Below are 27,686 nucleotides of genomic sequence, written 5' to 3'. Positions count from 1 at the left end.
TTGCTGGATGCAACCAATCAGACGACATTTTGATTTGAATCTGCAAGACAAACCGTACATGAAAATACCATTACTTTTGTCCGCGATTGCGGTTGATGTGCCCAGTGCTAGCAAGTAAAACCTTTTAATTTACCGTTCTTTTAAAGTATTTTAAAGATATACCAGGATGAGCTATATCATTGATTATCCCATTGTTTTGTTTAAAGCACAATCTTACTTGTTCAATTAGCACAGATGTATATTTGATCAATGTTAGTGCTGACCAGCGCTTTAAATGGGCCGGTACTCAGCGGTACTGAGTACCGGCACTTTGTCATTTTCTTGCATCGAGTACCGGCACTTTTCCTTGAATAAGGAGAGTACCGGTACTCACGAGAGCCTGGCTTTGATGCAGGTGGCGCTCTGGACATCAATCACCTCGTACCTCGGCAGCACCTTCCACTCTTAATCACAGTGGAAGCCTGGGCTGGGCTCCTACAAAAGAACAGCTGCTCTTGTCACCATTACACAGTGATCTGCATGTACTGCTCTGAAAGCCATCAGAGCAGAGGTGTGGCTGCAGGGAGGTTCGTTTAGCCTTTGTTTTTAAACAGCGGGGGCAGAGAGGTGGCTATTAAACCTAATGGGCGAGGGTGTGAGAGGCATTGTTCAGGGTAACACAGTGCTACAATTACGCTTCTGTAGCAGAAAGCGCTATTTGTAAACTGCTGCCATTAGACTTTTTAACACAAATTCACCAGTACATCTATCACAAGACAAGATGTTGAGCACTATGTAAAAGTCAAATACTTGATATTGTGCATCTTCAAAACACATACAAGAATTTTTTCCAGTTACTGATGCCTGTGGTGGGCCGAGAATGAAAAGAGTGTCGGATGAATTGCTAGCTTTTTTACAGTTATGCATTTACTAATCATGTGACACAAGAAGCCAGTGCCTTTCTCTTAAGTAAGTAAGATTGGGGCACCATAAGTAACAATACAGTGGATAACTCTGGTGGTTAATGCGCTTGCAAGAAAGATCTGTGTGCATTTTAATCTAAGGTTCAACTCACCATAAAATTGCATAGAGGGTCATTGTGCCTGCTGGAAAGCAGAGCATGCAACATGTAGTTCAGAGATTTTCTTTTCCTGTAGATAGCTCAGTTGGATACTGTTTTTGTTGCATAGATCCTTGTCTTCCCTGTAGGTCACAAGTTAACATCCTTGGCATATAACTTAGTGAATTATGCCCCTGCAGCAAGGACCTGCATGCACATAGGCATATATATATAGAACCTTACTGTTTTTTTCTCAATCTTTTCATTGTTTAAGGTTGTCAAGCTCCACCCCCAGTCTATCCCTCCTTTTGATGAGTACCTGCACTTATTTTAGTCCATTTAAAGCACTGGTGCTGACCTACTAAACACCTGTGAAAACCCAATATTCAGCCGCACCCTATGAAATCAACGATAAAGATTTGTCAAATACAGAATTACCTTTTCCCTTTTCAGGAGCTCAGTCGGATGGATTTTTAATATTTAATTATATTTTACAAATTGTCCCAGCATAATTCATGAAGCATAAATAATGCATGAATAATACAGAAATAGAATGAGAACATGACAAAAAATACCAATTTTACAATACAAGAGAGGAATGCAAAGAAAACATTGACAGAAAGTAGTTACTAAGAAAGAAATAAAATATGTAAACTAACTTCACTGCCAAGCTTACCAATAGGCACAAAACACTTGGCAAAGAAATGAATCGGAACATATTTCTGCATGTTTCGCCGACTCCAGCTGTCTGACTAAAAATTCACTGACATCTTCTAGGAGAAAAAAATCTACAAAAGAGACAGGAATTGATGTGTTTAATAATAGGAAGCATTCTGGCAGACCTTTGAATAAATGAACTGCTTTTCGGTAAGACAAGATCCGCTGTAATACATTACAGAGAAGAAACATACACAAACAAATTAATGTGTGTGTGTGGACGTATATGAGTATCGAAATAAGGAGAGGGGAGAGGAGGATATGGCTAGGTTTGTCCTCCTAGGTACTAATAACGCAAAAAAAATCCGACATCAGGGATCAGAGAACCTAGCTAGATGGGAAGGGAGGGGTCTACTTAGTGAGTAAGACGCACCTCAAATAGAGAAAAGAAAATACTTTTCTTGAGTCCCCTCACTCACCAAAGGTTTCCCCTAGGTGACATGCTTCATCATTGGGGCCATCCCAAGCATCTACTGCTTGGGGCGTGCTGCGACTTGTGACAGTTGCGTAGGAGCACAATTTAGTGAAGACTATGTGTAGTGCAGGGGGAGGGTAGTGGTGTGGGTTTAAATTAAAAATTACCTAGCTAGTGAGCGCAAATGAGTTTATTCGTGCTCCTAGTTGGTAAAGGATAAAAAGGGGGGGTTAATAAAAGGGAGGAATTAGGTAATAATGTGCTAATAGTCCCTAATATTGAAAGCCAACATGTTTCGAGGTTATCCCCTAAACCTCTTCTTCAGGACCGCATGGGGACCAGCCCCATGTGTACCACTCCATGCAAAGACCTATAATAAGGTGATAAAGTAAAAAGGAAAAATAAATGTTGCAAACTACAACCTGGGTGAAATAAGGATGCAAATTCCACTTGGGAAGCGAATCAAATCAAATAATTTAACTATACACTTTTGACTACTGTATTTCATACCATACAATAAGAAAAATATATAAATGTTTGGCAAATAAGTAAAGTTTATATATTTCACATGCCAAAAATATCATGATCAAGGTGAAGAGCAAGATTTGAAGCTTCATCGCTTTCATTAAAATGAAAAAGGAAAATGGAGGGTGCAACCAGAGAATTTCAAAAGCAAGGTGGTTAGCAGATAGGTGTGCAAGATACTCGCCTGCTTCCTCAACAAGAACGGATACAAAAGAGCTATTTCTAACCTTCTGACCACCCCTAACACAGGATGAGCTGCGGCACAAGGTGTTGTGTAGTTCCTATATAGGATCTGCACGTTTAGACAACATACACTATAGGATTGGTGTCAGACTGAGTCTAGACAACCCTACCGGATATGTTAGCCTGTATACCAGCTAGCTCTCAGTGCCACTAGAAACCCCTCTTACCAAGGAGAGAATAGTTCTTGGCAACTATCGAACATGACAACCCTGATCCCTCAAGATCGTGGTAGATGGTAGATTTCTACAATTGTGCTAAAACAATGAATACAGGCAATCTCGGAGCTGAAGGTAGTGATAAAAATGAGAATGCAGGATATGCTAGCCTTTAAAAAGGATCCAAAAAGACCGAAGGGTATCCTCACATATAAGATGGCAAACCTCTGATATTCCCGCCCAGGACCACTCGGGCACCACAATGCTAGGCAATCGATGGTGATGGAACAATTGTGCCACAGGGGCACGTTAAGGTGAGGAAAGCCATCTTCCTTGAGTCTACTTACAAACCGCGTGCATAGTTAACAGCATGGGATTTCTTGGATGATGGGACACCTGTGGGTTACGTACAGAACCAAAAGTCCAATGACAGCTTCTTGAAGGGTCCACTCGATCCTGACCCACAGGAGGTTTGCTGTGTGGAAGGAGGTGATATGCCATCTGGGACAGCTGATGAGGCCTAAAGTAGGATCTAAAGTTGGGAAGTTTGAGTCCTCCCCCAAAGAGTGTGGTGGCATAGAATTTAGCCAGAGCATGTCTTAGGGGCAAAGAGCTCTAAACATGTTTGCGGACCAGAGAGTCAAGCCGCTGGAGAACGCCTAGCATAAGATGAAATGGGAGTATCCCAAACAAGTAATTAAACTGTAGGGTCGTTACCATCTTAACTGTCTGAACCTTGCCCCACATGGAATGGGGAAGGGCCGACTATTTAGCAAAATCCTGTTTCACCGAGTCCAAGTGCGGACGAAGATTGTCCAAAACTCAGTGGGAATGTCCCTGTGCAGGGGAACCTTTAGGTAACGTAGGCCATGTGGGAGTCTTGTCACTGGCAACTGGGCCACAGACCTTTCGGTAGTGCGAAGGGTCAAAGACATAGCCTCCGTCTTGGCCCAGTTGATCTTATAGCCAGAATATTGGGCAAAAGAGTCCACAAGATTCATAAGGGCTGAGATTGAGACCACTGGATCAGTCAGGGTCAGGAGAATGTCATCCGCATACAGCAGACTTTAAGACCCCCGTACCCATCCGGATCCCTGAGACCCAGGCCAAGGAACATCCCGCCACAGACAAGGCCTCCAGTGCCTGAAGTAAGAGGAGAGGAGACAGGGGGCAGCCCTTGCTGGTGCCCCAGGTAATGGAGACTGGGTCCAAGAGAAGGCTGTTACAGTTGATCAGGACAACATGAGATTGGGAGAGCCAACAGGCTATCTGGATAAACTTAGGCCCATGCCAAAGCGAGTCATGGTAAGAAAAAGATAGGGTCATTCAACTCGGTCAAAGGTCTTCTTCACATCAAGTGAGAGCAACAAACGCTCATCATCCTGTGCTGACTGGCAGGACCAAATGATGTGCGCCCGGGTGCACAAGTGGTTACGGGAAGAGTGGTAGGGCACAAAACCCACCTAGTTGTCATGGATCAGGGATCTGATCACACATCCCAGCGTGTTAGCCAAAACCTTGGCCAGTAGTTTCACATTGCAGTTCAGTAGTGAGATAGGGCGGTAGTTACCACAGAGGAGATGGTCTTACCCCCGCTTGGAAATTAGGGTGATATGCACTTCAGATTTCATTCCAAGGTCCCCGGGCCTCTTCACTTCCAAAGATACTTTTTTGTGGGTCTGTCCAATGCCGTATCACTGAACTCTTGGATTTGTGTTGCTCACAATGCCGCAATAGCCCCGGTTGGTGCTCTCAACTTCAAGAAACTATTTTTATGTTCATTCTTGCAAAATTCATATCTTTACTTGTGTATGTTGGATTTTTATTGTTTTGGTTTTGTTTTACTCAGATAAATATTGGCTATTTTTCTAAACTGGTGTGGAGTTTTTTTGCAGTGTTGTCACTGTTGTACTTTGTGAGTGGGTACACATACTTTACACATTGCCTCTGAGATAAGCCTGACTGCTTGTGCCAAGCTACCAAGGGATTGAGCAGGGGTTATCTTAGCTGTGTAACTTTCCTAGAGTGGGGGTCTCTACTTGGACAGGGTTCATACCGACTGCCAACTAGAGACCCCATTACTAGCATCCCCAATGTTAACTATCTTGATCACTAAGTTTGGACTGACCCTTGAAAAGTACAGCCAGATGGTATGGGGATAATCAGAAGCTCCTCAGCCAGTGCTGAGTGGGTTACATGGACTACTCTAGCAAGGCACTGAATTGTTGGGTGCAGGGCAGCAAAGTTCATGATTACAATGGGTTTTACAATCTAATTTTGAGAGAGCACAGGCTCATTATTTGTTTTCCAGAGCTGGGCTCCAATGGGGCGGGGATTGTACACAAACACGGTATTAGGCAATGGGTTTGGTAGCCCAATGCAAGGATAGGCCAAGCCACCACATAATTCTTTATCTGGTCACCACTTCCTGATGTTTACTGGACTTTTCACCCAGAGGTGACTATATTGTGGTATGCCGCGCAAACTACTTCCAAGGGTGTGTAAAGATCTTACAAGGGAGGTGGATGGGAGGGTGGCCCGATACCAGAATGGGTCAGCCCTTCACCTATTCCTTTTTTTCTAAAAAAAAATATTTCCCTGGGTGAATTGGGAGTTGTCTCTTCCTGTTGAGAGCCGACTGTTCGAAAATGCTCACATGATGGGGCAGTATGGCTGGCAGGATGGGCCAACCCCTATCCCTTTTCGCTTAAAAGAAAAAAACACTTTTCATAGTGCCTAGTGGATTTTCTATGTCCCTGAGGTGGGTAAATTGGAGGAAAATCTGCCACTATTTTGCACCAAGGGGGCAGAAAGATTGTATAGGGAATGTGGGTGGGGTGGGCAGTGCAGTGACAAGATGGGCCATCCCCCTGTCCATTCTTTATATGCTTTCCAATCATAATCCTGGCATCTAGTGGGCTTTCTGCAACCGCGGGTGGGCAGCAGCAGTATCTTCATGATGGCGTCACCCGACCACCTGCTGCAGCCCCAAACGTGAAAAATATAATGGCAATGAAACAATTCAAACCAATGGTTTAAGAAGAAATAGCCCAATAAATATAAAGTGACAGTGATAGTAAATGGTTGAGGTAAACCGGAAACTAGGCGCAACTGGGCACTGACATCAATGGAGCATGGGTAGGATACATCAACTAGGTTCACCTTGGTCAAAGGTTTTACCTTCTTGCTCTAGTCCATCACAGAAGCACACGTCTAAAGCCCCCCAGAACCTCGTGGGAGGCATTGACAGCCTCATATGGTGCAAGGCACAGACCAAACAGCAGGTCCAGTCCAGGTCTAGATGCCACTGATCAGCTGGGCAGTTGCAGTACAAGGTCTCTTGTAGCTTGTTGAATCCCTGTACCTTGAATGGGAGATCAGCCTTGTGACCTTTGCAGAACACTTTGTTTGTCCTGGTTACAATAGAGGGCAGAACAAGTCCTTTAGGGCTCTTCTCAAGTCATATACAGTAGCTTCAGTCCTCTTCTGACCAGCTTCAGGTTCAGGAAGGATCTGAAATTGGTATCTTCAGATGCCACATTTATGCCTGGCATGAGCTAGTGTGTGAGAATGACTCCTGAGCACACTCTAAACAATGGGGCAAACGTTCCTAAGGTCAACCCTACACACTTAGAGCGTTTTCAACATGGCAGAATACTTTGGCCAACCTAAACTTGGGCTGTGAAGGCTGGGTGTGTGTGCAGAGAGTGTACTATGGCAATGCTAGTGTCCTTCCACAGCCAACACTAAATTCCAGTTTGGGGCAGTCATTGTACCCACAATAAACCCAAAGACAGATGTCTGGTAGAAACAAGCAGGGTTTTCCAGCAACCAGAGGTGGATAAACAAGAATTGTTTTGGCAACCTGGTTTCCTTCAAGTCTTCCCCCCAGTGTCATATGTAAAACCCAGTAGACCTGCCAAGCAGGGTTTTACATTCAATCAGGAATTAGCACTGTAATTTCAAAAAGGATGCTCACAGCCGCATCCTGCATCTGCTGTATGGTTCAAAAGTCATCTCTTCCCATTCAGGTAAGCCTATTTTTTTTGCTCCTGGGAGACACTTTGCACCCTTTTGCACACCTATTTAAATGCCAATTACTGGCTCACAGAAGTGTTCATTATCTGACTCTTCCGCCTGTCTTTCTTTTGATGGTGCAACACAATATGAAGTACAGAATCAACAATAATTGCTACTAAGTACCTAAATTAAGGTTTATACACCTGAAGATTGAATCCATACTCCAGTAACGGACCTTGATGCTCCACATTTGGTCTGAGGTGGCGAAGTGAGCTAAAGATTGATGATGGATTTAACCCAGATCTGTGACTGGGGGTAGGTATCTGAAAAATGTCAGCGCTCCGTCCATCATTTTCTTGTGTTTGCTTTGTTCGCCCTAAGTTGGTAGCGTAGGCACAAACATGGGTCCTTTGCTCACTTTCCCACTGGATTCAAGCTAGCCTGGCTGATGAGGGTGTTACTTGAAACCGGTCCCAGTATGCTTGTTTACGAACCAGAGAAGACCTGGCTTGGCAGTTCGGGCTGGACTGTTCCCAGGGCCGTTTCTACCATTAGGCAGGACTAGGCGGACGCCTAGGGCGGCAAAAGGGCTAGGGCGGCAAAGGGGGGATTTTTTTTTATTTGAAGGCAGTAGCACCTGTATGTGAGCGCAAGCGCACCTGCTTGTACATGCTGTGCAGCGCACCCTAGCAGAGTGGTGTGTGGAGAGGGCTGGCGGTACCACTGTATGTGGGTCCTTAGGGCCGTTAATCTTGTAGCGCAGGAAATCGCTACCAATGACGGCCATGGGCATAATTTTTGGCCAGTCCCCGAGCGGTGCTTTTTATGCAGCAGCCAGTGACGGTGACTCGCACGTCTCACCACCCTTTCTCTCAGCGCGCGGGGGATGGACTGTGTGTGTCTGCTGCTCTGGTGCCTTGGTGAATTGATTACTGCTGCCAGTGCCACACAGTCCTGTCATTTACTCCAAGTCCTCCCGCTTTGAGACCCCAGACCGGAGTCTCACTCTCGGGATGGACCGACGGAATGGAGAAATACTAGTCAGGCTCACGCAGTGTCAGTCGGACTCAGAGACCGGCCTGCTTGCACCTCGCCTGGCGTGTGTGCTGCTGTAGCCCCGCAGGCGAGGCCCGGCCTCAGCCATCCCTTGAATAGGTTGAGAATCTGATCGAGAGAGACCCACCACTGCTGGTGAGAAGCACACCCCTTGCCCTAATTTAAGTAAGTGAAATTAAACTTTTACCTCTCCGTTCAGGCTATACAGCAGCAGTAGGAACTGGTCTGGGTTGAAATGTATGCCACAGAGGGTGTGCGCACCGACCAATGCATTCCTGGCCAGCTGCAGCCAACCTAATATTTGTTAAATTAACTTCAGGATGGCTGTTTAAGGTATCTCTGGTCCCGTTTTTCCACATGGGTGAAAGTTGGAAGGACACCACATGTGAAGTTACCCGAAGGCGAGGGGCAGGCCTGTGGAATGCATGTGGATAAGAAAGCATGGAACTGCCTTCCCTGCGTGTTTTATAGTGCCCTTTTCCATGGTGGAACAGTGTGTTACTTTTGCTGCTGCATTAAAGGACAAAATATGTAAATTGTCCTTTTCTACTCTTGAAATTAATGGTTGGTAGTTTTTGGAAAAAGTTGTCAAAGCAGGTTTCGTGTTGGGTAAAATTATTTCTTCCTAAAATGGAAGGCCTTGACGCTATGGAGTTTCTTTCAGCCTCAGGACTTGGGGGGAATAACCTAGCTAGTCAGTATGCAAGTGACATCATGTTGTGTGCCATCATAGCCCATGATGTCACAATGTGTGGCATTACAGTAAGTGACATCACAAGAAAAAAACATCAGATAAGATCCCACGCATTGGTTTTTATTAGGTATATCATGAGTGCATTAAGTGCATTATTTGATTTAACAAATTTTGCTTTAGGGTTGTGCTGAAAAAGTGGCACACTCCCGACGCAAAATGTGGGGATTAACTAATTTTATTAATTTTTTTAAAACCCTGCCATAAACAAATTGGCAACAAGGAGAAGCATGGCAGTACATCTGTTATGCTTAATTGGTTGCAAAGTCTGTGTTTTCTAATATTTTATGGGGTTAAGACATCTTCTGCAGAGGTGCCCAGAGAATAATAATTGGTGAGATAACTCTGGATGTTAAAGTATTTGTTGGAGAGATCTCTATTTTGTGTAGTCCCAGATCTGAATCAAAGTAGTATTGAAGATTAATGTGTCTCCTTCACAGCACATCATGTAATGTGCAGATGACAGAATCTTTTTTTTTATGTAGCTACGTAAGTGGGCTACTGCTTTGAACACAGATCCTTTCGTTACTTGCAGTTCATAATTGGTAAGCCTTTTAATATTCCACAGTGAGCTATGTAGGATATGTGATTGCTACATCTTTTAACCCTCACTGAGTCATGCAACACATCTTGTACATTGATTTACACACTTGCACAATGTATTGTCAATGTGTATGTTATGTAAAGCACTCTGACACCCTGCATTGGGTTGAGTAGTGCTACAAAAGAAATAATGTAGTGTTATTTAAATTGTGTGTAAATAATGGGACAGACCAACACATCTTCTTACAGTTCATACACTTGCATAAAGGGACTGAAAAAAAGTGAAAAGCATGCCTCTCTTAAGTACCTGTGAAGAGCTAACAATGCAAGTTATTTTATATCTAATGCATTAAATCTTCTAGCCTGGGTGACAGGGGGAGAGAGTGATGGTAGTAAAAGGGAGGTGGCGGCATTTTTCAATTCTCGCCTAGGGTGGCAAAACACCTAGAAACGGCCATGTCCCCTGAAAGCACAGGGTCAAGACTGATTTGCATATATCTGGGTCTGAACTGGGGTGGCGAAGTGAGCTAAAGAACGATGTTGGATTCCACCCAAATCTGTGACTCGGGGTGAGAGTCTGAAAAGTTTCAGTGCTCCGTCCATTATCTCCTTGTGTTTGGTTTGTTAGCCCCACATTTGGTCTTGACATTGCAGAGCAATTTTCTGGATATCTTCAAATTATCAATAACTAACTCTGTTTTTGGTTGACAAGTAAGACTGTCACTGCTGCTCTAGGTATGATTCCCATTTTTTAAAAACCCCACAGAAATGTTCCACTCTCAACTCACCCCAAGGTACCCTTGTTACATTTTAACCCCAAATAACACATTTTCTATCTGGAACCTCCATGACAGGGCTCCTGCAAGTTACATACTGTGTCACCCAACATGCCTGCATTTTGGAGCACATACAAGAAAACAGATGCATTAGACAACTGATTGTGAGATTCTCACAGGAAGGAGAGGAGATGGCAGGAAGCAGGACTGAACAGCAAGATGTGGAGGAATAATATTTTCAAGGACGTTTCTTTCTGTGGTCTATTGTGAAGACCCTGGGTTTGTTGAAATCATACTGGGTGCAGAGAATGGGGAATGTGTCAATTGTTACAACTTGTTTTCCTACAGATTTATATTAGTGCATGTTCCTAAAGTAGGTAGACACTCTTTCTAGATACTCACTCAGCACTCAGGCTTCTAGCAACTGAGAGCCCCCTGAAAACCTTTACTGAGAACCGTAGGGTTACCCCTCATCAGGAGATATTCCCTTTTTATCGCTGTACCTTCCAAAAGATGTCTGCTGACTTACAGCTGAGAATACTTTCCAGCTTGAAAACAAATTTGCTTAAATGCGAAAGCTTTATGCCTATGCATCATATTCTCTCATCAGAACTCTTTGTTGGGTTTCTGAACTCACAGCGTTACTCTGACTTAAATTACCATTTTGAGCCTTAATTTAGATTAGGGAGATTCTTTTATGGAACACACTTGATGTATTAGCTCTATATTATTTGTAATTTTTACTAATTTTGTATCTTAGCTTGTATTGAAATACTGTTTAAAGGATTATTTGAATTTGTAATAATGATGACTAAAGACTTAGATTTACTGAATAAAACAATTTAAACTTACTAGAACTGTTACTAAACCCTTTAACTCACATTAACTCTCTTTATTGACATCTATAAATCAGCTGCGGATAGCAGTGCTAAAATATGGTGAGGCACAATGGAGCCAAACTCACCATAAATATGGCACCTGCCCGGTGCAGCATTTCTCCACCGGCGTCCACGAGCAGTAAGGGGAGGACTTCCTTCTTGCCCAGTGGATCGCGAATCCAACCAATCATGGAGCCGCTCTCATGCTGTTTTCATCACGAGAGCAGCTCCAGGATTGGTTGAAGCAGACAGCAGTCATCCTGCAATCGCATGATTCAGCCCTGCCCCCTGCCCGTAGGCTTGCCCTGTACATAGCGCGAGGGGCGGCCAAAACATAAAATGGTATTGCCATGCCATTTTATTTATTTGTGTTTGCCTGCTGCACTTGCATCAAGCGGGAGATGCTCCTCCATCCTTTAGGACGAACCGCCCCTGCTATAAATGCTAAGGGTGGTTTTTTGTTATGAAGGTTTTAATGTACTGTATATGATTGCTCCTTATAAATTCTCCTTGTCAATAACAAATCTGACCAGAGGCGGGGGTAATTTAATGATGGCACCGAAGACTCAGATACAAGGATCCCTGCACCCTGGCCATCAAAGAGCCATCGGAGGGCGTTGGAAGCCACACATGGCATCAGTCCACCGAGAACATCTAGATTTTGAAGATGGAAATAAAACTGCAGACACTTATATGACAGGTCCTAGCGCAGGTGTTTTGGCTGCAATTTGAAAGTGTGGGGTACCCCAAAAAATGTTACTTACCTCTCATTTGCCTTCTTTGAAGAGAGGGAGTGAAGTTTCTAGTGAAGCTGAATTTCCGTGATGCAAAATGTTGCAAGCAAAAGCACATTTTGTTTCACTAACCTAAATGATATTTACAGTTTAAAGGGGGTGAAGCAAGGATACAAAGACTCTCGTAGAGCCGTAGCCATACAACAGAAAGAATGCCGCTTTCAGTAAATCTTCTAATAGATGTTCTTCGTTTCTGAGTACATTCGACGTGTTATTTATACGTCACAGTAACAGATAAACGCTATCATAGAAGTCTTTGGAAGGCTGAAAAGACGTGCAAGGCGCTTGTTCAGGTCCTGCCAGCGCAGCTTGCTTCAAAGTTTTAAGTTAAATCTTTGATGGAGGTGGGTATTAGCATCACCTCCCATCTAGGCACGAAAAACGCATCCTTGCCAAATTAAAAACGACATCTGCAGATTGGCGTGTGTGGTCGCGTGGTTCCTGAAGGTAATTCATTAAGACATTAATTCAACCCTGAACTGCAGAGCTCCTACTATTCATTGTGCACATACAGCACTAAGGAAGGATTTTTAAATTCGCTTATTTTGTCATTTTTTAGAGAGAGGTTTTGCGTGATGAGTTTGTGAGATTTGTCTGCTGTTCTCTGGATTTCCCAGGGAAGGTAGAGAGAAATCTGGAGCCGCAATCGTCACCTTTTCAGCATGGCCTACCCTCTGCACCCATGTACTAGTTTACAATGCGAGGACTGTGTGAAAAGCAGCTCTTATTGCAGCCCCGAGAACACTAATCCCTGGGTGCCCCACGGGGTGACACCGATGTTAAAATGCTAAGACCGAGTGAAACAGGCTAAGTGCCGTTCGTTGTTAAGTGAGTTAACTGGGGGCTCACGCTGTTCAAGGCATTGGCAAGCTTCGTCTTAGCACTGGTGGTTTAGCCGGCTCCCGTGGCCTGGTCCAGCTGGGCAGAGCGGCATCCCACCCCCCACCCGCCCGACGCCTCCTCCTTCGCGCCTCTTTGTGAACTCTTCGCGGCTTGGAGATTACCGAGGAAGTGACGCGGGCGCGAGCCTCCCTGCAGCCGCCGCAGACCTGGGGACAGGAAGGTGCCCGGATTTATTCCCGCGGGGGGCTGCTGCTTCCCGACTGTAGACACCTGCCCTGTTGCGGCGGAGTAAAAGGACAGCAGTTCAGTATCCCCACACTTCCCAGGAGGTGAGACGGCGGTGCAGGGGGGAATGGGAGGAAGATACTTTGTAACGGGCGGCTTCTGCGAGTAACAGGTGCCTGCATAGAAAGTCTGCAACTGGTGCTCTGAGAGGGCGACAGGGGACATGAATGAAGGCGGCTGCTTGCTACCTGTCGGCCCCAAGTCTTGTGAGTGATACCCAGATCCAGTCCTGAGTTTTTAGCCGAGAGTACTTTGCATTCTGGGATTCCTACTATCCGCCTTAGCTTTGCTAACATTAGTTTACAAATGAGAGTATGTAAGAGCTTTTATAAAAAAAACAGGACAAACTGACGGTGCCCGATACTGGCAGGGGACTTTTTGGCTGCTATGAACACGCATGCTGCTTGCTCACACAGCCGTGTCGTATTTTCAGGAGTTACTGGTGTACTTGTGTTCATTTTATCGACATGGGAAGACTGAAAGGCTGAGTGTGACTGCTAGTCTACAATCCCTGTTCTGCAAGTTGCACCCATCAGCAGGAGCATTGACACGTAGAGCTGTGTAGTCTTCATGCTTCAAACATTGTGCTTTTTATGTTACTAGGGGAGTTCAAATTAAATTTCTGTTTCTAAAGAAGTCAATAGAGATCTCGTAACCGATATGAGGCTCCTGGCCTGGATTCTAGGCATGCACTTCACTAGCTGTGATCGTCATACAAGGTACCTACCCTCTTTCAGATGACCTGCAGGGCCAAAAGTAAAAAAAAATGAATACATCCGGGTTTTAACGAATTAATTTAGACTGCGGAACTAGGAATCTGTCTGCCTAGAAGCCAGGCCAATGTGGAATACATAGAACACGACTGTGAAAAAATGCAGTGGCAGTGAAATATGCAACAAGTATTTTTGAGTGGACTGTCGCATGTACAAACGGTGACTGATTTAAAATGTTTGCTGTCATTAAGTTAGGATGACGTTTACACACACACACTTAGAAGCCTGTAATGCTTTAAATTGGCTGAATCACAAAGCTTTATGCATACTAAGTTCACTCGGTGCACAAATTCCACCTGTTCCTGTAATTCCCAGATCCCGACTCCAAACCAAACTCTGCAGAGATTTAAGTCTGAATATAGAGTTTACTTACACAGAAAATCCACGAGTTTTTAACACATTTCAGCCACATTCACTCTTGTGACTTACGTTTTTCAAGACAATCCACAGAAGTAAATGTGTGGCTTCAGGAATTCACGTTAATCTGTGTCTTGAATACATTTACATGGTTACTCCGAGTGATTTTTAGAAATCCCCGAAAACTGAGAAATCTACTCAAAATTTAGGAGGAAATCGGCAGCGCATATATTTACAAATTTTGAATGCGGCTGTGGGAATCGGCCCAAGCTTTGCTGTTTACCCATATTATTGTTTACTGAATCATAGTAAACTCACCATGATGTCTCCAGTAAGGTAAGTCAAATGCTGGGCTGTAAAGAAAATCATTTAAGGTAACACAACCCACACCCATGTTTAGACTGAAGTGAGGCCAGGTCCACCAATAACTAAAGAGAAATTTAGGTCCTCCAATAGATTGATGAAAGGCATCAAATGGTGACTAACAGTTACATAAGAAGTGTATTTAAAAAAAAGGGAATTTACATAGTTTTGTGTTTCAGACACATTTGTTCCAAAACACTCTTCAAACCCCTATCTTACTGTTTCAAGAAATATGCAGTCAAATTGCAGCTCTTTTTTCTGTTGATAATTCTGCTTAGTACTACTATAAGTATCATTTGCTTCCCTCTTGCCTACTAAGGGCCTGATTCACAAAGGGACTTTTAAAGTTATGAGTGCGGAGTTTCTGGACTCAGGGCGGAAGATTCCGCCCTGAGCACTGCAGTTGCCGAAATTCTGCCCGAGTGCGGAGAGTCGGCCCTCAAGTGCGGGGACTCCGCACTCGTAACTTTACGAGTCATAAGTGTGAGTCGGGCCTTAAGTTAGGTAGAACTGATGACATTGTTACGGATTTAGGAAGCAACACTACTCTTGGCTACTTTTCATGTTTTATCCTTTTTGCCAATAGTACATCTCGTCTCCAAAACTGTGTGCCTGTTTTTTTCCAGACCCATAATGTCACCTCTGCTTAGTTACTTATTAGAAGGGCCATCATTCCTGACCTTATTTAAAATGTGTAATTGCTATTTTAGCAAAGAGGTTGTCCCCATCACTTTTAAGACCCTTTTGATAGCTGCTCTGATGGGTAAACGTACCATAGATGCAGCCACCCCCACCACATTTAGGCCAGCTTCCAACATCCGTGTAGAATTGGGCCTAGAATTGTACATTTTTTAAAATTAATAATAGTTTGATTAGGTTTGATAAGAGGGGTTTGTATGTTTATGATTCATAAGTTTTATATATGTCACTTGTTTAAGTTGTTCTATTCTGATATATCTTGCTATAGACTGTAGTGTCTCAGTAGATTCACTACTGTATATGTTTAATACATAAACATCCATATCCTTACAAACTTTAGGCATAAGTGGTCTTAACAAAATGCAAGTGTTTGTTGAGTTTAATTGCATTGTCAGTCCTACACAGGCTATTTCCCACCCCTCACAATGGCTGCATCTCCGATAGAGGCATGTTAGAACTGGGGTTTCTGGTTGTCAGAGTATGCTCTCTGTACAAGCAATAAGTAGAACCGGAGTTATGCATTGTTAAAGATTAAATCAAATAATAGTGCTTAGAGTCATAAAGCGTTAGACCAAAAAGGGGGTCACTGTTCCATAGGTGTAGGTGCTGGCGGGTCACCCTCACACAAACAGGAGAAGAGAGAAACGTGTTAGAGCTGAAAGAGGATAGGGCTAGGTCTAGGATCCACTGTATAAGGGGGAGAACACAATTTGTCTCTTGTTGCCCTCACACTCCCCGAGGGATGTCATGCTTCATCATCGGGCGTTTGCTCCTCGTTGGGCCGGCGCTGCAATGCCCAACCGGTCCCCCGAAGGGTCACTTTGGCAGAGATCTTTTAAGAGAACAGCCGTTTGGTGAATGCGGGTGTGTTGGGGGAGTGGGTCCTATATGCGCAATGAGTGTGTGTGTGAGAGAGAGTTAAAAATGGCTAAAGGATACCGAATGGGGAAAGGATTATTACTGTGTTGGTCCCTTTGCCATGCTAAAAAACCAGAAGGTTGTGCGTTACGTCTCTGGGCTGTAATGTGCTCTCGGTAACTGAAATGGTCAGGTCGACATGTTTCACGCCCAGACTGTCAGAACGATCCTTGGCACTTCCTCAGGACCAGTAATAAATAGTGCAGTGCTCAGTGCAAGTGAAGAGGGGATATTAGCCCTCTGTGTGAAATAGGCGGGCTTGCACTGTGTAAAACTACAGCTAAGCTACAACTCAGTCATTGATTCACCCCTTAGAAACGACCTAGATAAGGAGAGAAAATAAAGGAATACAAAAAGACACAAAGCGCTTGTTAGTCATAGATAATTGGCGTATGTCTGTTTATGAAAGCGTCATGCGCTATCTGTTTTATGTACAGGGAACATGTCACCGGTGCTGGTTTCAGCGAGGGGTGGATCTCCGGGGAGGGCAGTCCGAGTATACCCATTGTGCAACCTGCAGGTTGCGGCCAAAGGGGGCGAGCTCATGGGTGTTCTGGAATGCCCCACTACCCGGGTTGCACCATCTTTGAAGTACACATGGTAAAACTGAGAAGTCCACATTGGTTTCTCAAGGCGAAGTGTGTCACAGTAGCCGCTACCCAGAGTGGGCAGTATGATGCGGTGTATGTCTGTGAGTTAGTGAGGCCGTAACACATGCACACAACCTATCCCACCCTGAAAGGGCTGTCGTACACTTTCCGGTTGCACCACTGGAGCGTTTTCGACTCAGTAAATAAGTATTTTACACTCACAAGCAACAAGGGTAAATGTCCCCGAACCTCACCTTGCGTCTAATGGAGAATTACTCCATGGACTGGGGCGCCAGTATACCCATGTCGTCACGGGCTGGTGGGGGGGAGAGAAAAGGATAAAGGAGCGAGTAAGAATGGCCGTTGCACACACTGATGAACCAGCTAAGCAGTGGTAGTGAGGACATAGTCCACCAATGTATACTCACGGTTTTACAGAAGAAAAGGTGCATCTTAGCACCTTCCGGGCCTGGCACCTGCGTATGTTGTAGGCAAAGTGAGGTGGGTCTTGTTATATGGCTCTGTGCGGCAGTGCGGGCGGTGCCCTCTTCCGGGTTCATCATCATTGCTGCTACGAGTGCACATGTGTGGGGGAGTAGTAAGACTGACTGCGCATGCAAAGTTATTGTAGTGACTGCGCATGCGCGTTAAATTATTGCGCCTGCTTTCCTTACGTTTTGTCCTAGCCTGACATGACAAGTGGTGGCCAAACGAGGAGGGTCGGGATCAGCGCCCTCAGTAACATATATTAAATTGTATGGTAGTGTGTAAGACGGCTCAGCGCCAGGGAACAACGTCCAAGTAGTCCAAGAGTCGGTTGGGATTCCTACAAGGGGTGCGGTATAAGGTGTGCATCTCCCACCCACCAGACCCCCATTAGCTTTGAAGAGTGTATTGTTTGAGCCAGGGGTTCAGTGTATCTACAGGTAATGCATGTGTGGGGCAAGATATGTGGCATTACTAAATGTGTAGAAGAATATATAGATGCTGCTCACACTAGGTGTAGGGGTATCCATGGCACTCCACCCCCTGCGTAGGGTGAGAGGGTGTTGGTTGATGCTGACATTGATAAGGGCATGTTAGGTTGGGTTCATAGTTCAACCCACGGTATCTCATCATTGAGACTGCTAATGTGGGTACGTAAGCGATGAACCTACTGCTGTCTCAGTAGTGCGGCGTTACTCCATACTTGGTTAGCTTCCAGGATGGTCCATTCCATCTCGTTGCATGAGTGACCTGCTTCAATGAAATGGTTTGTCATCTTGGTCGCTGTGCGGCCACATCGGATCTTACTTCTATGTTCACTGATCCTGATTGGTCTCGTGGTCATGCCAACGTAACTCAGTTGGCATGGGCATGTGATGATGTACACACAGTTCTTTGTGTTGCAGTTTGTGTGTTGTTCCTATGAGAAATCTTCGATCTGGAGAGTTTTGGTGTGTTTAGTCATGGGACAAGAAGTACAAGAACCACACGGGTAGTGTACCGACACAGGGGGTAGATTCCACAGTGTATTAACCTGCGGTGACCTGCTTCAATGAAATGGTTCGTCATCTTGGTCGCTGTGCAGCCACATCGGATCTTACTCCTATGTTCACTGATCCTGAGCTTGATTGGTCTCGTGGTCATGCCAACGTACCTCAGTTGGCATGGCATGTGATGATGTACACACAGTTCTTTGTGTTACAGTTTGTGTGTGAGCGTTTTTCCCATGAGAAATCTTAGTTCTGGAGAGTTTTGGTGTGTTTAGTCGTGGGACAAGAAGTACAAGAACTGCAGGGGTAGTGTCCCGATACAGGAGGTAGATTCCACAGTGTATTAACCTGCGTTTTATTCTGTTGTGGCCGCGCCTGTACCAGTTGGTCCCATAGGTTGGCTGTCCGCTAGAATGCGAAACGTGGCTGCTCAATTTTTATTGATGTTAAATCCAACTTTACCAGTAAAGAGGATTTCTCATTACCATTCCAAAGATATAAAACAGGATGCATCTACTCCTTTCTGGTCAGCAATTACAGCTTAAAAGTGTTTTAAGGAATTCACAATGCTAGCCTATGAGAGGAGTAGTAGGCCACACAGTAGTGAAAAACGAATATAGCTGCTTGTCACTACCACGACATGTAAAACTTTAAAGTACATGGCCTAAAAGTACATGGCCTACACAGCACCCAGCCATAGGGCCTACCTTAGGGTGACTTATGTGCAATTAAAAGGGAGTTTACAGCTTGGCAAGTGGTTTTAAAAGTCAAGTCAAAGTGGTGGTAAATTTCACACACAGGCCTGGCAGTGGCAGCCATGAGATAGTAGTTTTAAACGGCTACTTGTGTGAGTGGCACAACCAGTGCTGTAGGCCCAAGAGTATCATTTAATTTACAGACCTTGGGTATATGGTATACCCCTTTACAAGGGATTTACAAGTAAACTAATTAGGTCAATTTTGTATACACCAATGTTACCATATTTAGGGGAGAAGTCTATGCACTTTAGCACTTGTCAGCAGTAGTAAAGTGCTTAGAGTCCTAATTCCAACAAAAAGATACAGCAAAATGAGGAGGTAAGCAGGCAAAACGTTTGGGGGAAGACCACCCTAAGGATAACAGGTCTAACAAGATGCATTACATTTTTATTAAGTTACTGTTGTGTTGTATATTTCCTGGTTAGTAGCCTTCAGGTCGGTCTCAAGAGTTTCCTCCATTCGCTACTCCTGTACTGAAGCATAGATTTGGCTCTCAATTTGTAATTTGGGGCAACATTCATCTCTCAAGTAATGAAATATATTTTTATTTTCACGCCTATTCTCACCAGTAGTCCTAAAACTGTATTGTCGGTAATTTGTATATCAGTTTATTCTGTGCAGGAGCATAACATGCATGTCATTTCCTAGTGGGAGACTTGAATTTTTCAAAGGATAGGTATGACAAATTACACTTGTGTGCAAAATGGTGAAAATGGCAGTATGCAATATAACATTTCACCCAGAAGCCCAATCACAAAGAATTTTGAGTATTTTTTCACGAGAAATATGATAAAGCCATGAGTGAAAAATCTTGTACTTTGACACACCTCTGTTGTATAAAAATGTCAATTATGAAATGTGCCGCTATGAGTATCTGGTGGTGTGGAGGTTTCTGGGAGGCATTTGCCTTTGTGGCTGAGAGCCTTTGTCCCCCAAAAAGTTCCAGTTTCCTGAGACTCTGCAACATCTGTCAAAGTTCTCACCTTGACCTTGGTACCCTAGTGTTAGCAAATTAGGGAGCGGGTGCAGGGACAAAAACTTTCCAAATGATGTTTACTTCTCCCTGATATTCTATATTGTCTGGAGATCTTAATAAGAAAGAGTTGGGGTTAGGGATCTATAGCCGGGGCCTTCCGCTCCAAACCAGCCCCACTAGTTTAGTAATAAATGAAATTCATCAAAAGGAGGTACACCTTCCCTCTTCTTTCCTACCTCCTTTGTCTGCTATCTAGTCCTTGGAGCGGGTATTATAACTGTGCATTGTACTCAGTAATATGCTACTTGATCACCTGCACACTTTAGTTTTACAACTAATCTTAGTATTTAGATTTGCTTGTTCAATCATTTAATGGTATGTTTTAATCTCATATGAGGTGAATCTACAGTTTTTGTTGATTAGGTGTCATTATTAGCCACTGGCAAACTTGTTATATGTAGTATACGCCTTTCTGGCTTCTTGTTTACCACTCAGTATCTTATGGAAAATCTTTTAATACAATTAATAGAAACGAAAATAGAGGTACACCTTCAAATCATGTCTATTTCATTCCTTCACTTGTTTTGCTTGTCATAAATCTACAATGGTTCATTTTTGTATGTTTTTCAAATATATATTTTTTCAAAGTAAATCCCGGAGCACAGCCAAAACTATAGACAAATTATCCATAATAGAAGCCATCTTTAGGTAATGGTAGAGAGGTTCCAGTTGCTGATACCACTGTGGAGCAATGCAAGAATTACTGATTATTCGTCTATCATGAAATTACAAATTTGAAGCTTTATCAAATAATGTAATTTTCAAAGCATAAGCTTTGCGGAAGAGGGTATGCCCCTCAAATCATGTGTTGACTGTGCACCTGGATTCTATTTGAATAAAGAGATATTTGAGAAAAGATCAATATATGGACTAAATGAGAATAAAAACAAGTGAGGATCAGGAAATCGGGCAACAGATCTGTAGAGAGGCGGCCTGAAGTCCAGTGCAAGCAGAGACGTTGGAACTCAGTTGCTAACCACTGTAGTTCCCTGGGCAGGTTGTAAATCAATCTGAGCAGCATGTCCGTGGGAGACCTGTATTCAGGTTATGGCTCACCAAGGGAGAATTATGGACAGAAAAAAAGACATGGTAGTCAATCCTGACTGACTCTTTCTGTCCTATGCCCCAAGATTAATCGAAATCAGTGTGAGTGCGCTGAACTTAACATTAACATAATTAGATAAGGAAGTCCATCTCCCATTGTGACTGTTAGTCGCTGCTGGCTGTCACCTTGGGGAAAGAAGGGCATATAGAGACCTGGTGTGAGGGGGTTAAACACTCTTGCTGCTCATCAAGGGAAAACCAATGTTTGATACTGAGCTGCTCTTCTCTAGGTCCAAGGGCCTACCTGATTCTTCCAGGCTAGCAACCTGAATAGTTGCTGGGGAGGAATAAACATTCTTGGAATTGTCATGGGGTACCTGCCACTGCCTGGTGTTCACTAGTTTTCCCCTTTGCACATTTGATACTGTCACCATTGTCATCAGTTTGTATTAAGGGCAAACTAGTAGACACTGTAAGAACTTTCTGATTGTCTCCCCTTATCTGGGCTCTAGGGAAGTTCTTCCAATATCAATGTTTTTGTTTGGTTTGTTGCCTAGCAGGAAGTGTATATCGGTATCATCTGCTGTTAGAAATGGGGGTCTCTAGTTGTCAATGGTTTGCACCTTTGTCCAAATAAGGACCCTTTCTTCTAGTCAGGATAAGGGGGATACATTTCTGAAATAACCTCTGCTCCCCCACTTGGTAGCTTGGCATGAGCAGTCAGGCTTATCTCAGAGGCAGTGTGTAAAGCATTTGCACATAACCAACAGTAATACAGTGAAAACACTACAAAATTACACCACACCAGATTTAGAAAAATAACCAATATTTATCTGTGCAAACAAGACCAAAAATGATAAAAGACCAACATACAGCAATCAAAAATATGCACTTTGCAAGAATAACCTTAAAAATGCAGTTTCTTGAATGCGGTAGCTCCGTTCGGTGCTACTGCGGTGCTGGAAATAGCCAAATCCACCAGGGTCGGTCAACCGCATCGGTGCGGACCGGCATCGCTGTCAGAAGACTTGTAAACAGTACCATTTTTATGCCGGGCGACCGCTGTGGTGTACTCTGGCAGCGGCGGTTGTCAAGGCTGTGGTGTGAAGCGGTGCGGAGTGTGGTGCTTACAGATCACGGTGCAAGCAGCGGCTCGGTGGCAGCAGTGGTCGTCATGGTCGGTGAGACCAGGGTTGCGGTGCGAAGTGCGGCGGTACTTTCTGCGGTGCTGACGGTCACAGTGCAAGCTTCGGTGGAGGTCGTGGATCGGCGGTCGATGGAGCTGGCGTTGGTGGACTGCGGCTATGGTGTGGGACGGGGCGGTGCTGAGTGTAACTTACGAGCAGTGCCCCCAGACCACGGTGCAGACCATGGCGGCGATGTCAGCTGGCAATGGCGTCAAAGGTGAGACCAGAGTGGCGGAGTGAAGCGAGGTGGTGCAGAGTGCGGTGCCCACAGGTCGCGGTGCAAGCAGCGACTTGGTGGTGGTGGAGGTTGGCAGCGAGACCTGGGTTGCTGTGCAAAGTATGGCGGTGACTTCTGCAGTGCCCTCTGCGGTGCCTTTGGGTCATGGAACTGGCGGCGTCCGATTGCAGTCTCCCTCTGTGGCAACGGAGACCCGCGGTACCCAGAGGAAAGTGAAGACTTCACTGTCCCTGAAACTTCTTGAACAGGTGGCAAGCTCTATCACAAGGCCTTGGAGATACTCAGCAACAAGTGAAGAAAGTTTGGTCCAGTCCTTTTACTGCCCAAGGCTAAAGCAGCAAACGCAAGCCAACTCAGCAAAGCAACACAAGAAAGGGGCAGTACTCCTCCTGGCTGTTCTTCCAGCTCTTCTTCTTGGCAGGTTCCTTGATCCAAGCGAGTTCTAAAGTTCTGCGGTCTGGGCCTCTAAATGTATACTGTATTTCTGTTTGTTCTCTTGGTCAGAGAGTGTCTGTGCTCAGTCCAAACCAGTTTGGTCCTCTCTGGCCCAGCTTCCCGGCAGGAGGTGGAGACAGCATTGTCCAAGGCAGATCAGGCACATTCAGGTGCAAGGAAATCTCCTGCCACTACTCTAAATGCGGCCCAGGTCTATTCAGCCCAGCCCTGCCTCATCCAGGAGAGGCAGGACACACCTCGACCCTCCCCCAGTGGCTGTCTCAAGAGAATACACATCCCCAGCCCATGTCACTCCAAAGCCAGACAGTCAATCACCAACCCAACAGAGGCACACAGGATGGCTAAGCAAGAAAATACCTACTTTCTAAAAATGATATTTACAAACACAGAACAGAAAAATCATCTTTACTAATAGATTTGTTTCTACATTCTGAGTTCAGGCAAACTAAACATAATTTCTCAATCTTGTCCCAATAGGAAGATATAAGAAAAAATAAATATACTGTATTTCACTATCAGGACATGTCACACACACCAATACATGTCCTACCTTTCAAATACACTGCACCCTATCCATAGGGGTACCTTGGGTCTACCTTAGGGATGACTGGCCTGTAATAAAACTGAAGGTTAGGGATTGTCAAGTGGGTGCACTTGCCAAGTCGACATGGCAGTAAAAACTGTGTGCAGACACTGCAGTGGTGGGTCTGAGATACCTTTACATGGCTACTTCTGTGGATGGCACAATCAGTGCTGCAAGCCCACTAGTAGCATTTGATTTGCAAACTCTAGCACTCCCAGTGCACTTTACTAGGGACTTACCAGTAAATCAAATATGGCAATCATGGAAACACTAATCCATAATACAATTTCCAATAGGATCACTTGATCTTTAACACGTGACAGCAGTGAGAAAGTGCGCAGAGCCACTAAACCTGAGAAGATCTCCACAGGGGTATATATAGAAATTGAATAAGAAGCAGGAAAAGGGAGGAGCCTTGGATAACGCTACACAGTACCAGGTAAGTGGATGATTTAGCTGTTCCGATCCTGAGCATTCGGCTCCGGTTTGAGAGAAAAGATTGATCCAAAATAGGGCAGCAACTGCTCTTCCTGTCCATGTTCCTACCCTGCCTAGCAAAATCATGCATTCAACAATGTGTTGTGCCATGGATAGAGTAAGGAGATTGACGTAGAAGAGATGGTTTAGCTCTGCATGTTCTTAGAGCTGTCTTGTCACCTTTTCCAAGATCTTGCTAACAAAAGAAAGATATGGGTCTATATTTAGATAGGAAAGTTTGGTTTGCATTTTTTTTGGGGAGAAGTTGGATGATAATCACAGGTTTTAGAGGATCCAGAAGGATTTCTGATATGAGGGTTGCATTCATAGCACTCGCTCACTTACTAGATCAAGTGACGGAGAAAGGCACACAACTGAGCCCTGATCTGTATGAGAGGGGGGCATTTAAATAATCTGTTCTGTTTCAAGGGCTTTGATAGTGAGTGCAAGTAGCATTAAAGTGTGTGTTGTAGAATGATTCAAAAAAGGATCTGGTGTGTTGCAGATGGACTCACTTATTTTGGCAATTGTGGATTTAAAGAATTCTATCAGATTTCGCACATGAATTGCTCTTCAGGTCTTCAAGGTTTGCTTGCTTGTAATAAAAGATATATACCTTTTGTGATTTGATCATAGACTCGGATAGGAATTTTGCCATGTAGACATTTTTGGGTCTCCTGGTTTCCCCGAGGTAGTCTATTTTGGTTATCCTACATGGATGGGCGGAACTCACGGAGTTTCACTAAGTGGAATTCCATGGAAACTCGTTGAGATTCGGCAGAGTTCCGCAAACTGGGGGAATGAGGCACATTGCACTGTTTGCGTGGATTTTAGTGCTGGGAGCTCGTTCTGCACTGAAAACTCTGCCCGAACTACACCACGCGGCGTGAAAGAGTGCGCTGCTTCTTGAGTTGATTTTGGTATTTAAAAGTAGTTTCTGTGATCTCAATCTCGAGATAAATATTTGCTCATCTCATCTTTCTGCAGCACATCTTGATAGTTATCTCACTGGTGGCTGTCTCAGCTCACTTATGCAATTAGAGAAGATTTGGGTCTCCCTAAGTAATCACATTGACCATATGTGCTTGTTGGCATGGTTGGCTAGGTCTCTTAACAACTGCATAAAATAGAGACATTGAAGATTGGCCAAGAAATGGTTGGTTGCTGGAATTGTAGTCTGATAACCTAATGTTGGTCCTAGTCTTATCTGGTCAATTTGTATATAGTTCAAAGTAATGTAGGTTTTGTGCCAGGAGCTGGTCAGGAATATGGGGATTAGTCCCTAGAAGAAGTGAAGACTCATTTAAGAAACTGGAGAATTGGAGAAATCCTAAATGAGAATTATGATCGCGAATAGTTCAGAGAAAACAATATTTGCCAGGTGATTTGAATGAAAACATTGGCTCTTCTTACTGAAAAGCTTGTTATAGGGTCGCTGCCCTTGTGTGTGTGTATACATATATATATATATATAGGGGACCCTTCCTGCATGGGCTGTGATATCTACAGGACATTTATTTCCAGTATTTTCGTGGGTCACTTTCCTCTGCGGCACATTGGATACCAACAAGGTGCACGATGGTATCAGCAGTCCGTGGCAGAGACTGCTGTGACAATGGCACATTAATGCGCTGCAGCTGGACCTTTCATCACTGCATGGGAGGAGCTCGATATCAACCTGACGGAAACACCTTTAACGAACTGCGGCACTTGAAAAAGGCTTGACGCCGAAACCGGTCATGCCGACTTTTCTTTAATTAAATGTCCAAACGAACCCCGCTGTGTCCCTTCCTTCTTTCGACTGAGAGAGGATTCCTCACTCACTCACTCACTCACTCACTCACTCACTCACTCACACACACACGCTCGCTCGCTCACTCACTCACTCACTCACTCACTCACTCACTCACTCACTCTCTCCATTTTGCCTCAAATAATACACTATCACATTGCCATTCTTTAGTTAGCCACCTGTAATGTGTTTTTTTGTTTGTTGGATTTTTTTATTCCGGCTGACACTGCTGTTGACGGTAATTCACAATTCCACTGCTGTAGGGATAATTGCCTTCTGAGTGGTAATCACAGGCAAGCAATAGGTTCTTGCCAGTGGAATTTTATCATGTCATGAAGCTAGATTGTGGCTTTGCCTTTTTTTGCTGTGATCCAGTTCCTCAGTATCTGTGGTAATGTCTCTTAGTATAACTAGCATAATTTCCATAAGGGGAAAACTCCCAAATGTAAGGGGCCTATAACATAACCCTCGAAAGTTTGATAGGTCTTGTCAGACTTGCTGGCAATGTTTTTTGTGCTAAGTTACGGTATCCTTGGATTTTCGGGGGTTGGGGTGGCGGGTGGTGGGCGTGTGTGAAGGAATATTCATAGTTAGGTATGTAAATGCAAGGTCTTATGTCTGCGACTCGAGGGGTCTTTTGTAATGGTGGTGTATGATACTGCAGCCTACTGCAGCCTGCCCCAGCAAGGACTTGTATTTTACTCGAGAGGCCACTAATTATGGCCCAAGGTTCTGGGTGTGCATTAGAAACATACCAATTGCAGTTACTCAAAACGTAGAGGGCGTGCAAATGCCAGATGTGTCTGAGTTTTGTTGTTGTTTTTTTTCTGTCTTCAGAGCCTCAATTCCCTTTACTTTACAGTCTCGATAGGAGGAACAACCAAATTCTACCTGCCCATGTTTCTTTTCTTCCCTAAATGTACGTAAAGGAAAATATTTTGTGAAGTAAAAATAAATTATTTGCTTCATAGAGCCGGAGCAAGAAACTGCCAGTGCCTGCTAACTGATGCATTAATTTCTGATTCAGTACAAACTAACTAGCGTAAATGACAAAAAGAAGACAAACAGAACGGCAGCTAATGGGAACCCTGAAGGATAACGTTTACTCTTAGATGGGAAGTTAATGTAGCAGTTAAATTAACAGATATAGCAGACATGGGTTGAGAGAAACAAGAGGCAGCATCCTAATAGAGACATTGTGTTTTTTTTCCTTGCTCAAAATGGATTTGTGTGACCCCAGACATGGCTACATTGTGTGCAAAACTGACTCCATGTCGTTGTAAGAGTTGGGGCCTTGGCAGTTATTATGGTCTGGCTTGAGAGTGCAGCTGTCGGCTGACAGTTTTGTGAGTATCACCAGGAGAGGGGCTTTGGCTCCACCCAATGTTGGGAGACCCGAGTGCATGTTTTGATTGGGCAGCAGCTGTGTGCTTCCACAAAAAGCCTGCTCTCCACACGGCTATGATCATTTTGTTTGTTTATCCTGTTGCCTGAACTTGAACTTTCAGGGGCACACACATGCCATTGCAGTGCTATTAAAGAGTCTTAGATAACTAGACAATTAATGGCGTTTCTCTCTGGCAGCAGCACAGATAGGAGGAGGGCAGTCATTAGCATACATGGATTTATGTCTGGCTTGACAGTGCATTCGTGAGATAGACCTATTGGCATTACCAATGCTTGTGTTATAGTGTTTTATAGTTGAATTTACATTTAACTACATTTGTTGATGTTGGCTTACCACTCCAGTGTAGAGCTTGGATTGAAGAGTGTTTTCTGTCATGTGACCTATAGAAGTGTTTCAATAGTGTGCAAGAGAACCAACATTGCACACTTATGCTGTTTTTGTAACATTGTCTCGGCGTGTAGACATTCAAAATGAGTGAAAACTAGGATGGTT

The 27,686-nt window shown here is 44.2% G+C and overlaps 1 protein-coding gene across 4 annotated transcripts in view; it reads left to right on the top strand.

Annotated features, from left to right (window-relative positions):
* Positions 1-12,894: 12,894 nt before the first annotated feature.
* LOC146831152 (uncharacterized) overlaps positions 12,895-27,686 on the top strand; it is a 1,851,363-nt gene continuing 1,836,571 nt past the window's right edge. For 2 of the 4 annotated variants that reach the window (XM_085605391.1, XM_085605392.1), the window contains exon 1: positions 12,955-13,084. The gene's annotated coding sequence lies outside the window, so the exon portion shown is untranslated. Of the gene's footprint in view, positions 13,085-27,686 lie in introns of all 4 variants that reach the window. The other 2 variants (XM_085605390.1, XM_085605389.1) reach the window with 2 other exon arrangements.

Source organism: Triturus cristatus, chromosome 5_1 (assembly GCF_964204655.1).
Source record: "Triturus cristatus chromosome 5_1, aTriCri1.1, whole genome shotgun sequence".
NCBI classification, from domain to species: Eukaryota; Metazoa; Chordata; class Amphibia; order Caudata; family Salamandridae; genus Triturus; species Triturus cristatus.
This window is presented reverse-complemented; position numbering and strand designations above follow the sequence as displayed.